General features: G+C 49.2%; 1 protein-coding gene across 1 annotated transcript in view; it reads left to right on the top strand.

Moving 5' to 3' along the window:
- The first annotated feature begins 1,484 nt into the window (after positions 1 to 1,484).
- Positions 1,485 to 8,770, top strand: part of CPLX2 (complexin 2) — an 81,770-nt gene continuing 74,484 nt past the window's right edge. Inside the window, exon 1 of the mRNA XM_044229239.1 lies at positions 1,485 to 1,714. The gene's annotated coding sequence lies outside the window, so the exon portion shown is untranslated. The remainder of the gene's footprint in view (positions 1,715 to 8,770) is intronic.

The following is an 8,770-nucleotide window of genomic DNA, read 5'->3' as shown; positions in this document are numbered from 1 at the left end:
CGGACGGATGTGATCCTTACCCCAGTAGAGTTCTAATGCTAGTTGAGGGAAAGCTGATGATAAACAAGTAAATCTATAAATAAAAATCATTTCAGAGAATAATAATTACTAAGAAAAATGAAATAGAAATTGTTATAGAGCATTTGGGGGAGTGAACACTGTATGAAGTGGCCGAAGGTCTTTTGCAGAGGTGATATTTGAGCCCAAATCCCAAAGACAAGAAGGATTCAGTCATGTGAAGATCAAGATTAAACGAGTTCCAAGCAGAGAAACAGAAAAAAAAAATGTTTAAAGCAACTTGGTACAAAATGGAGGTTACTATAGGTGGAATTATTGAGTTAGGAGAGAGTTGGTGGTGTGAGGCAGGAGGGGTAGAAAGGGAAGCCACCATGTGAGGCTTTACAGGCTGTGATTAAACGAGAGAGAGAATGACAGAAATGATCAAGGGAAAGAAGTTACTTTGAATTGTACTTCTCATATGTGCATACATTCAGCAGACACAATTCAACAGTTCTTGTGAGGAGACACCTGGGTGGCTCAGTAGGTCAAATGCCTGCCTTCAGCTCTGGTCATGATCCCAGGATCCCAGAGTCTGGCATCAGGCTCTTTGCTCAGTAGGGAAACGTGCTTCTCCCTCTGCCTGCTGCTTTCCCTACTTGTGCACTCTCTCTTGCTCTCTCTAGCTTTCTCTGCAAATAAATAAATAAAAGCTTAAAAAACAAACAAAAAAAAACCTCTTGTGTGTCAGTCATTGTGCTATGAGATGGAGATACAAAGAAAAATAAAATATGGAACCAGTTTTTATAAGCTTGGTAACTGAGAATATAGATGCATAAGCAATTATAATACAATATGAGAAAAAGTCTAGAGGGATGTAAAGGCTGAGGGAGCTTAAGGAGGGAGTGATTGACTGTGCCTTAGGGATCAGGAAGTTCTCACTGAGAATGAGGACACTTTAACTTGCAAATAAAGTGTAAATAGTAAAGGGAAAGAATGTTCCAGCCAAAGGGAGCAGCAGATGCTAAGGCACTGGGGTGAACTTGTTCAGAATGAGTGGTTATCTATTCCCGTGGGAACACACCCAGAAAGGAGACCCTGAGTCTTGCTGGTGAAGGACCTTCAGTGCCACACACAAGAGTTTGCATTTTATTATGGATACACTGTATATATGGAAGGGTTGGAAAGCTCTCTTTAGGGCATAGTAGATAATAGACTTGAATGAGATTTTAGAGGCACTCAACAGTGCAAGTCAAAGACCTGCATGTAGTTGTTGGTCATGGAATTGAGGGTTAGGGTGAGAGAGTAGACTTCCAAGGCAGGCTGCCCTTTGTCCTCTAAGTAACAGGACACTGTGTTCCCAAACTTCAGGGCAGAACTGACTCTACGGATAGCTCCCCCCTTGTCTCCTCTTGGTTTCACTGCTGGCGCCCTCTCCCGTCCCCGTTGCCAGCCCCCGCCTCCTATCTCAGGAAGCTTGGGTCTCCCTGGGAGCGGGTCTGCCCTTGGGGGAGGCCTCTCAGCTTTGTGCCCTGGAGCTTGGCTGACACTCGGGGCGGACCAAAGAGGGGCTAGGCGCCCCCTGCGCGCACGTGTGCTAGCCCAGGCAGGAGGGAGCGCCTCCGCGGAGGAGCGCAGAAAGGGGGAAGGAGACGCGCGCCAGAATCTCGGTCCCGGGCGCCCTGGTCGGCCGCGGAGGAGCTGCAGCCTCCAACAGGTTCGTAGAACGCACGCTCGCTCGCTGTTGCTGAGCCGCCACCTCCTCCGCTGGAGCAGGTTCGCCGGAGAGACCCTAGCCATAGGCCCCGCGCCGCCGAGCTCCCCGAGGGTGGCTTCCTCCGGCCCTCCTTCCTTCTCCCGGTAGCTCTCGGCCGCCACCGGCTCTTCCGGGGAGAGGCGGAGGGCGGCACGGGCTCCTGCTCTCTTCAGCACCACCTCGGGGACAGCTCCCGCGCCCGGCAGGCTCCTCTCTCCCGGTCAGCACTGCACTGGCAGACAGCGGCCGTCCGCTGGCTCCTCTCCTCGTTGGGTCCGGGTTCAGTGCCACGGCCTCCGAGGACAGTCCCTCGTCCCCGCGGACTCCGCTCCCGGCGTCAACACCGCGGCGGCAGGCAGCTGTTGCCTGCCGCCTGCTTTCTGGCGAGCCGCGAACAAAGCCGAGGGGCTGGGGCCTCCCGCGTTCTTCGGGGGTGGGTGGTTGCATCGATCGGGAATTTCGGCTTCCCCAGAGCAGTGTCTGGGGCGAGCTGGGGAGGGGAGCCCAGTCACAGTCGCGCGTCTCTGGCTTGGGTCTGCAGTTTACCAAGGCCTGGCCATGCAATGGCGGGTCCCAGCTGGAAGTCAGAAAGAGAAAGGAAGGGGAGACAGGCACAGAAGGGTCTTGGAGTCCAGTGGGGCGGGCTGGGCCTAGGCTAGAAGGGAAGAGTGCTCTGCCCCCTCTTCCCTCCAGGCCCCCACTTCCACCCCAGCTCAGGACCACGGACTTCCTTCGGAGAGCCTAACACAGATGCCCGAGGCTGACAGCTGCAATCACTGACTCAGGCTGTCCCTGGAACATCCCTAGAAAGTGTGAGGCTGAGTTTCCGTGGGGGGAGGGGGCCGAGAAATCGCCGGGAAGCCTCAGGAACCGGGCAGCTACTTGCTTTCCCCTCCCTCCCGCCCAGGGTTCCGCCCCCACCTCCGGAGCGTTGCCGGAGAGGAAGGAAGGAGGAAGGGAGGAACCCCGGCAGCAGGTTGTGAAAGGCGACTTGGCTGGGGAGGCTGCAATTAGTAAGAAAAGAGGTTGAAGGAGCATGAGAAGCTGGGAGGTTCCCAAATTGGGAAGCCAGCTCCGCGGCAGAAAACCAAATGTGTAAGAGGAAGCCTTTTCTCTTCCAGAGCCAAAGCTGGGAGGGCCCTTGCCTCACGTGACCCTCTCAATCACTGGTAGTCTCTACCCGGGAGTTGGCATAGGGGGCAGAGATGATTTGCCCAAGGTCACTCAGCAATTTAGTAGCAGAAACGGTCCTGAAGCTCAGGCACCCCAAAGCCTGGGCCTGTTACGGTATTCACAGAGAAGTGTTTTAAAACCCCAGATGCAGGGAGAATAGCAGAGTTGTTTCCATTCTGAAGCCAAATCTCAGTTCTGTCACTTACTAGCATGTAACCTTGGGAGAGTGATGAGAAGACAGGTTAATAGTACCCACTTGTGGTGAGGATTTAATGAAATGCCTATATAATGAGCTTAGGGCAGGGTCTGGCACACAATAAGTGCTCAAAACAACGAGCTATCATTTCTGCTATTATTCCCTCTGTAAACATGCACTGAAGATCTCTTATGTGCACTGGCTGTGCACTGGGGAGACAGAGAAGTGTCCTGGGGAGGGCACAGGCCAGCAGAGGAAGCAGAAAAGAGATCGTTGTGATACGATGTGATAAGTGCTATAATCAAGGTGAGTACACAAGGTGATGGGACCGCAGAGGCAGGAGTGGTGAGCCGTGGGGGAAGAAGGGGAAAGGTACCTCAAACAGATGGAGCTGTGTGAAAAGGCCAAAAAGTGTGAGATCAGAGCCACCAGGGTGATGTCACTATGCTGGAGAGTCTGCAAGATGCGGGCTGTGAAATGAGAGTAGAGGGAAAAGCTGGAGCCAGTCTCCAAAGGGCCTTCTATGATGAAATATTTCAACCCTATTTAAAAAAAAAATAGAAAGAATAGTATAATAAACCCCCCACATACCCATCATCAAGCTTCAACAGTTGGCCAATTTTGTTTCATCTATACCCACACCCACTCTCCTCACTCTCTCTCTCACACACACACACACACACACACACACACACACACAGACTTATTTTGAAGCAAACCCAAGGCATCATATCATTTAGTGCAGAAAGATTTTAACATCAACAACAACACCCTGCCATTCAAATGCTGTTCTACCTTAGAAGTCTTTAACTCAAACTATGACTTTCCTTCCACAATCTGTTCTGAACATTCCTGTCCTTAGCGGAAAGTTTTGAGAGAGTTTGACTCTATGGTGATGAGCCATGTGCATTATTAGAGAATCGGGAAAAATGGAGGATACATCAGCCTCAACAGATTTTATCAAGCCAGAATTGTTTATCTCCACAACCTACACTGTGGCCAGAGGCCAGTAACTATTTGCAAGGCTGACCAAAACACAAATTGAGCCCTCATGAAGAAAAAGACAAAAGTAAGAGCTTCCCTTTCAAACTAATCTGAACCATTAGCTTATACAGTCAGAAGGCTTGAAGTCATGGAAATCCTTGAACTGGAAATCGCCAAACCCAACAGCCACATTTTACAGATGAGGAAGAGAAAGGTCAGAACAGAGGAATTTACACAGAGTGCCACAGTGCTGAGACCAGAGCCATGACCTTTGAACTCATAATCAAGAGTTCTTGTCAGTTCACCATTCTGCCTGATAGATTAGATCTCAGAGTTTCTCAGCCCATAAACTTGGGATGTCATTTCCTTCCCAAACTCAAAGAGCTAGAAGGAGAGGGGGGAAAGTAGGGCAAGAAATGTCCTTTCTGGTTCTCAAGAGGATGACAATGTATAGTAGTTGGTCTTTGAGATACCTTGACACATTTCCCTTCCATTTCATTCTGAAGAAAGTCTATGATGTGGGGTACCTATATTCTGACCACTGTGTGTATCTCCTGCCTTGTCCCTTGGTTCTCATTAGCAAATATCTGTGATCAAACACCCAGACCTCATTTTGGCCACTTTTGCCCTCTCTGTTCATCTTAACCAGATGCATGTGAAGCCTCGCTTTTTCCATTTGCTCCAAATTGGACTGCACATCCCTCTCGGCTACGGACTGCCATTCCTCAGAGATACGAGCTGTGTCTGGCCCAGGTCCTGGAAGGACTCAGAGCTCTTGTCCCTTTCTGGAGCATGAAGTCTCTCCCATTAACTGATGAAATGCGATGTATGTAATGGGTATGTGTGCTCCCATTAGGCTCTAGGCACTTCACAAGTCAGCATTTTGCTTTTCAAGAACATCCCTGCTGCAACATAGGGAAGGCAGAATCTCACAAGTTTCCCTGAGTCTTGGGTGGACAAATTAAAGCATGTGTCAGGGGTTCTAGGCATCACTGGTAAAGAGAAGTCAGCAGAGAATGGTTAATAAAATTGCCTCACTTCTGGGAGTATGACTGCAGGCGAGACATAGAAGGATGATAAAGATAGTGAATTCCAGCTTTCATTCCAGTGAAATCATCCCAGCTTTTATCCTGAGATGAGACCAATTCAGATATATTATAATACATATATTACATTATTATATTATATTTTATTATGATGATACAGGTTTTCCCCACTATATAAAAGTTTGCTTTTTGTCACATCACTTTTACGGAAGACCTACATTAGTAGGTCATTCCACTAACCAAAAGAAATTTTAAGAGGATTTCACTTTTACCAAATGGTAATTGCTTCTTTGCTTTGCACCATCTTGGTTTACAAAAGGTTTCACAAGAACACTCTACTTTTAGAGATAAGGGGAAAGCTGTATTATGTTATACTACCCAGGCTTTAGTTGAATTGCAATAGGTAGGACTGAATCTGAAGGGACCTTGGTGAGCTTTTATTCTTCCTCCAACATTTACTCACTGAGTGGCCATTCTGTGTCAGGTATGTTCCCAGCTACAGAATTAAGAAATCTCAGATTCCTGATCCCTGCTCCCTGCTTACATACTTGCAGGAGACACAGTCATTAATAACAACTAAAAAGTAAATACGAAAACATGTAGGCAGACAGACAGACAGACAGACAAATAAGGGGAGTCTGTCTGAAATGGCAACGTGACACTCAGACCCCAATAACAAGAAGTCAGTCGTGGGAGGATGTGGGGTCACACGTTCCAGACAAAGGAAAAAGCTCGGGAGAAGGCCCTAAATGTGAGCCTGGTCTCTTTGGGGATAGACAGGAGGCCGGTGTGGCTGGAGCAGGGATCAAAGGGAAAAGTAGCAGCAGAGGAGGGTGGAGAGGGTGCAGGGACCAGTTCCTCACGCAGAGCCTTCTAAGCCACAGTCAAGATTTGGGATTTTATTCTAAATGCAATAGATTGTCACTGGATGATTTTAAGCAGGAGAGTGATACAAACTGATTTTGCTTTAAAAACATGCCTCTGGTCGTTGCATGGAGAATGGATTCTAGGAACACACTGGACCGGGTACAGAGCAGAAAGAGAAGGCCCCTGCATCCAGTAGAGGTGACAGGACATGAAACTGTGGGAAGAGCTGCCATGGGGAGGGATGTGCAAGGCATTGTGGGGACACAGAGCTAAGAAGAACCCATTCAGCCTGGGAGGCATCAGGGAGGGTTTTGTGAAAGTGGGCAACGGCTGTTGGAGTGCACCTAGGGAAGGAGAGAGTAGGACTGGTGGTGAGGACAGAGGAAGGTCACCTAGCAGCAGTGGAGTGCACGAGCTGGGAGCCAGGCTGCCCGGGTTCCAATCCCAGCCACACCATTTAGTAGCTCTGTGGACACACTCAACTTAACTACTCTGTGTCCCGGGGTCCTCATCTTGAAAATGGCGATGGCAAAAATCACAAAGGAGTTCTGTGAGGATAGAGCAAGTTGAATGCTGTGAAGCGTTTAGACAGTGCCTGCAAAGCACCTAGAAAGTGACATATGAGTGTTGGTTAAATAAAAACAGAGCAAATGGAAGCTGGCGAGCGGGAGCCTGTGCTGGAAAAGGTCAAGTAGAGCCCAGCTCTCAGGGACCTTGAAGGCTGGGCCAGAGATGCCCACCTTCTCTGTAAGCAACAGGGGACCATCAGAAGCCTTTAAGCAGGGGTCCAGCGGGGAGAGAAAGCTAAACCCAATGGTCTTGAGAGGGAGAGAGACCTATCCACAGTCACACAGCCAGTTACGGGCCAGACACTGCCTTTGGTCTCCCCTGCCTACGGTCTCAGTACCGTAGAAGGGTAAGGGCAGTATATATTTTGTCCCCCTGTTGCACGCTCAGGGTGAGAAGGATACCTAGGAAACTCAGTAAGGATTTGTGGAAAATGCTGCTAAATCAACAGCCAAATCACGCAGAGAAAGTCAGAATCCTTGAATCCTCAAGAAGGTCAGTGCATTTCCAACACTGGAGAAACTGCTCTCGGGAAAATCGACCAAACTCCTAGAGATGTTGACTGGGGGCCTTGAGCCCTCTAAACCCCAGCTCCTCCTATGACAGAAGACACTGCCACCCGCACTGTCCCAGACACCCACTCAAGTTGCAACAAGCATTGCTGCATAGGTTCAGAAGTTAATCTTGGTGAAGTGCCTGGAAGATGAAAAACGTTCCCCAGACATCCAGTATTGTAATTGCCAATGCAGAGAAAATGTATCTCCACATTTGCAAGAGGCAGGCCTTTGTGTTCCGCAAGAAAACAGCCATTAGAATTCCTGTCTCTGACTCTTCAGGAAGCTGTGACAGCCTGGCCGGCAAGGCGGGTCTTGCAGTTCAAGCAGCAGATGGCAAGAGACTCTGAGGAACTCAGATCCAGCCATCCCGTTTCTGAATGCCTGCTCCAGGTGGGGCTTGCGGCCAGGCGCTTCTCCAAACTGGAGAGAGCCCCAGCCCACGCATTTCCTGGCCAGTGATTTGGGACAAGTCCCATCTTTCTCTGAGCTTCAAGTTCATCAGCTAAACAACAGGGATAGTATCACTGGCCCCAAACTGGGTCATTTTGCTTTTGATCCTGACCAGGGGGGTTCGGGTTAGCATCCCATTTCTCAAGTGTGGAAACTCCAGCCCAGGGTATGGCTCACCGAACACCTACAACAAGCCAATAACTGTTTGAGATCTGGAAAGACAATGAAGAATAAGACAGACAAGACAAGGTCCATGCTCTCCCGGAGCTCACATTCTAGTGGGGAAAAAGCAAGTAAACACTAAAATAATTTCACCAAGTTATGTAAGTGTTAGCAACGAAATAAAAGAAGGGTGTGTCAAGGAGGTTGGGGCTGTTTGTGTAAGACAGGTAGGACTTAAAGGAACAGGCACTGAAGCTGACATCTGGACTGGGAGAAGCAGCTGGCCATGGGACAAGTATGCAGGTAGAAAGTGCAAAGGTCCTGAGGAAGAAACCTGACAAAGTTGCATGACAAGAGCTGCAGCGAAGGAAGCAGGGAAGGAGGGAGAGAATGGTAGAGATAAGGACAGACTGGTTAACAGGAGCCAGAGCAGGCAAGGCCTTGAATACTGGGTGAAGCAGACAGATGGCATAATTTAAATTGCAGTAAAGTCCCTTCTCTCCCTCTCCTCACTGGTAAGGACAAAGCCCACATCAGAGTGATCACCCAGGCCCACAGTTCCTGCTGCCATCGCTAGAGCAGGTCAGCCAAAAGGCAAGCCAAGTGATGGATTCCCCTGCTGGGAAATAAATGCATTGGCTGGCCGGCTGCTGGGTGGGCACCGCAGTGCCTTGCAGGCACCATCCTAATGCCATGAGGCAGGAGGGGCAGAAGACATAGGGCTGGGCCAAGACTGGGGCAAGGTGAGGGCAAGAAGCACCCTTCTCAGGTGCAAAATGTAAAGGGAGGCTAAAAATCTCAGGCATCAAAGTCAATAACATGTTGTGCAATATTTTAAAAAAACAAAATTAGTGTCCCCAAGATCCATGATGAATAAGGACAGGATTCCAAAAGAGCCAGGCCAAGGGTAGGACCAATAGGTGAGTCACACATATGCAGGATCTCATCCTGAGCCTGATATGTCCACTCAATGGCAAAGACACACCCTGGGCCAGGGCCCTGTTCCCACTGGAAG

This window comes from Neovison vison, chromosome 1 (assembly GCF_020171115.1).
Source record: "Neovison vison isolate M4711 chromosome 1, ASM_NN_V1, whole genome shotgun sequence".
Classification (NCBI taxonomy): domain Eukaryota; kingdom Metazoa; phylum Chordata; class Mammalia; order Carnivora; family Mustelidae; genus Neogale; species Neogale vison.
The sequence above is the reverse complement of the archived record's forward strand: the minus strand, read 5'-3'. Positions and strand labels throughout refer to the sequence as shown.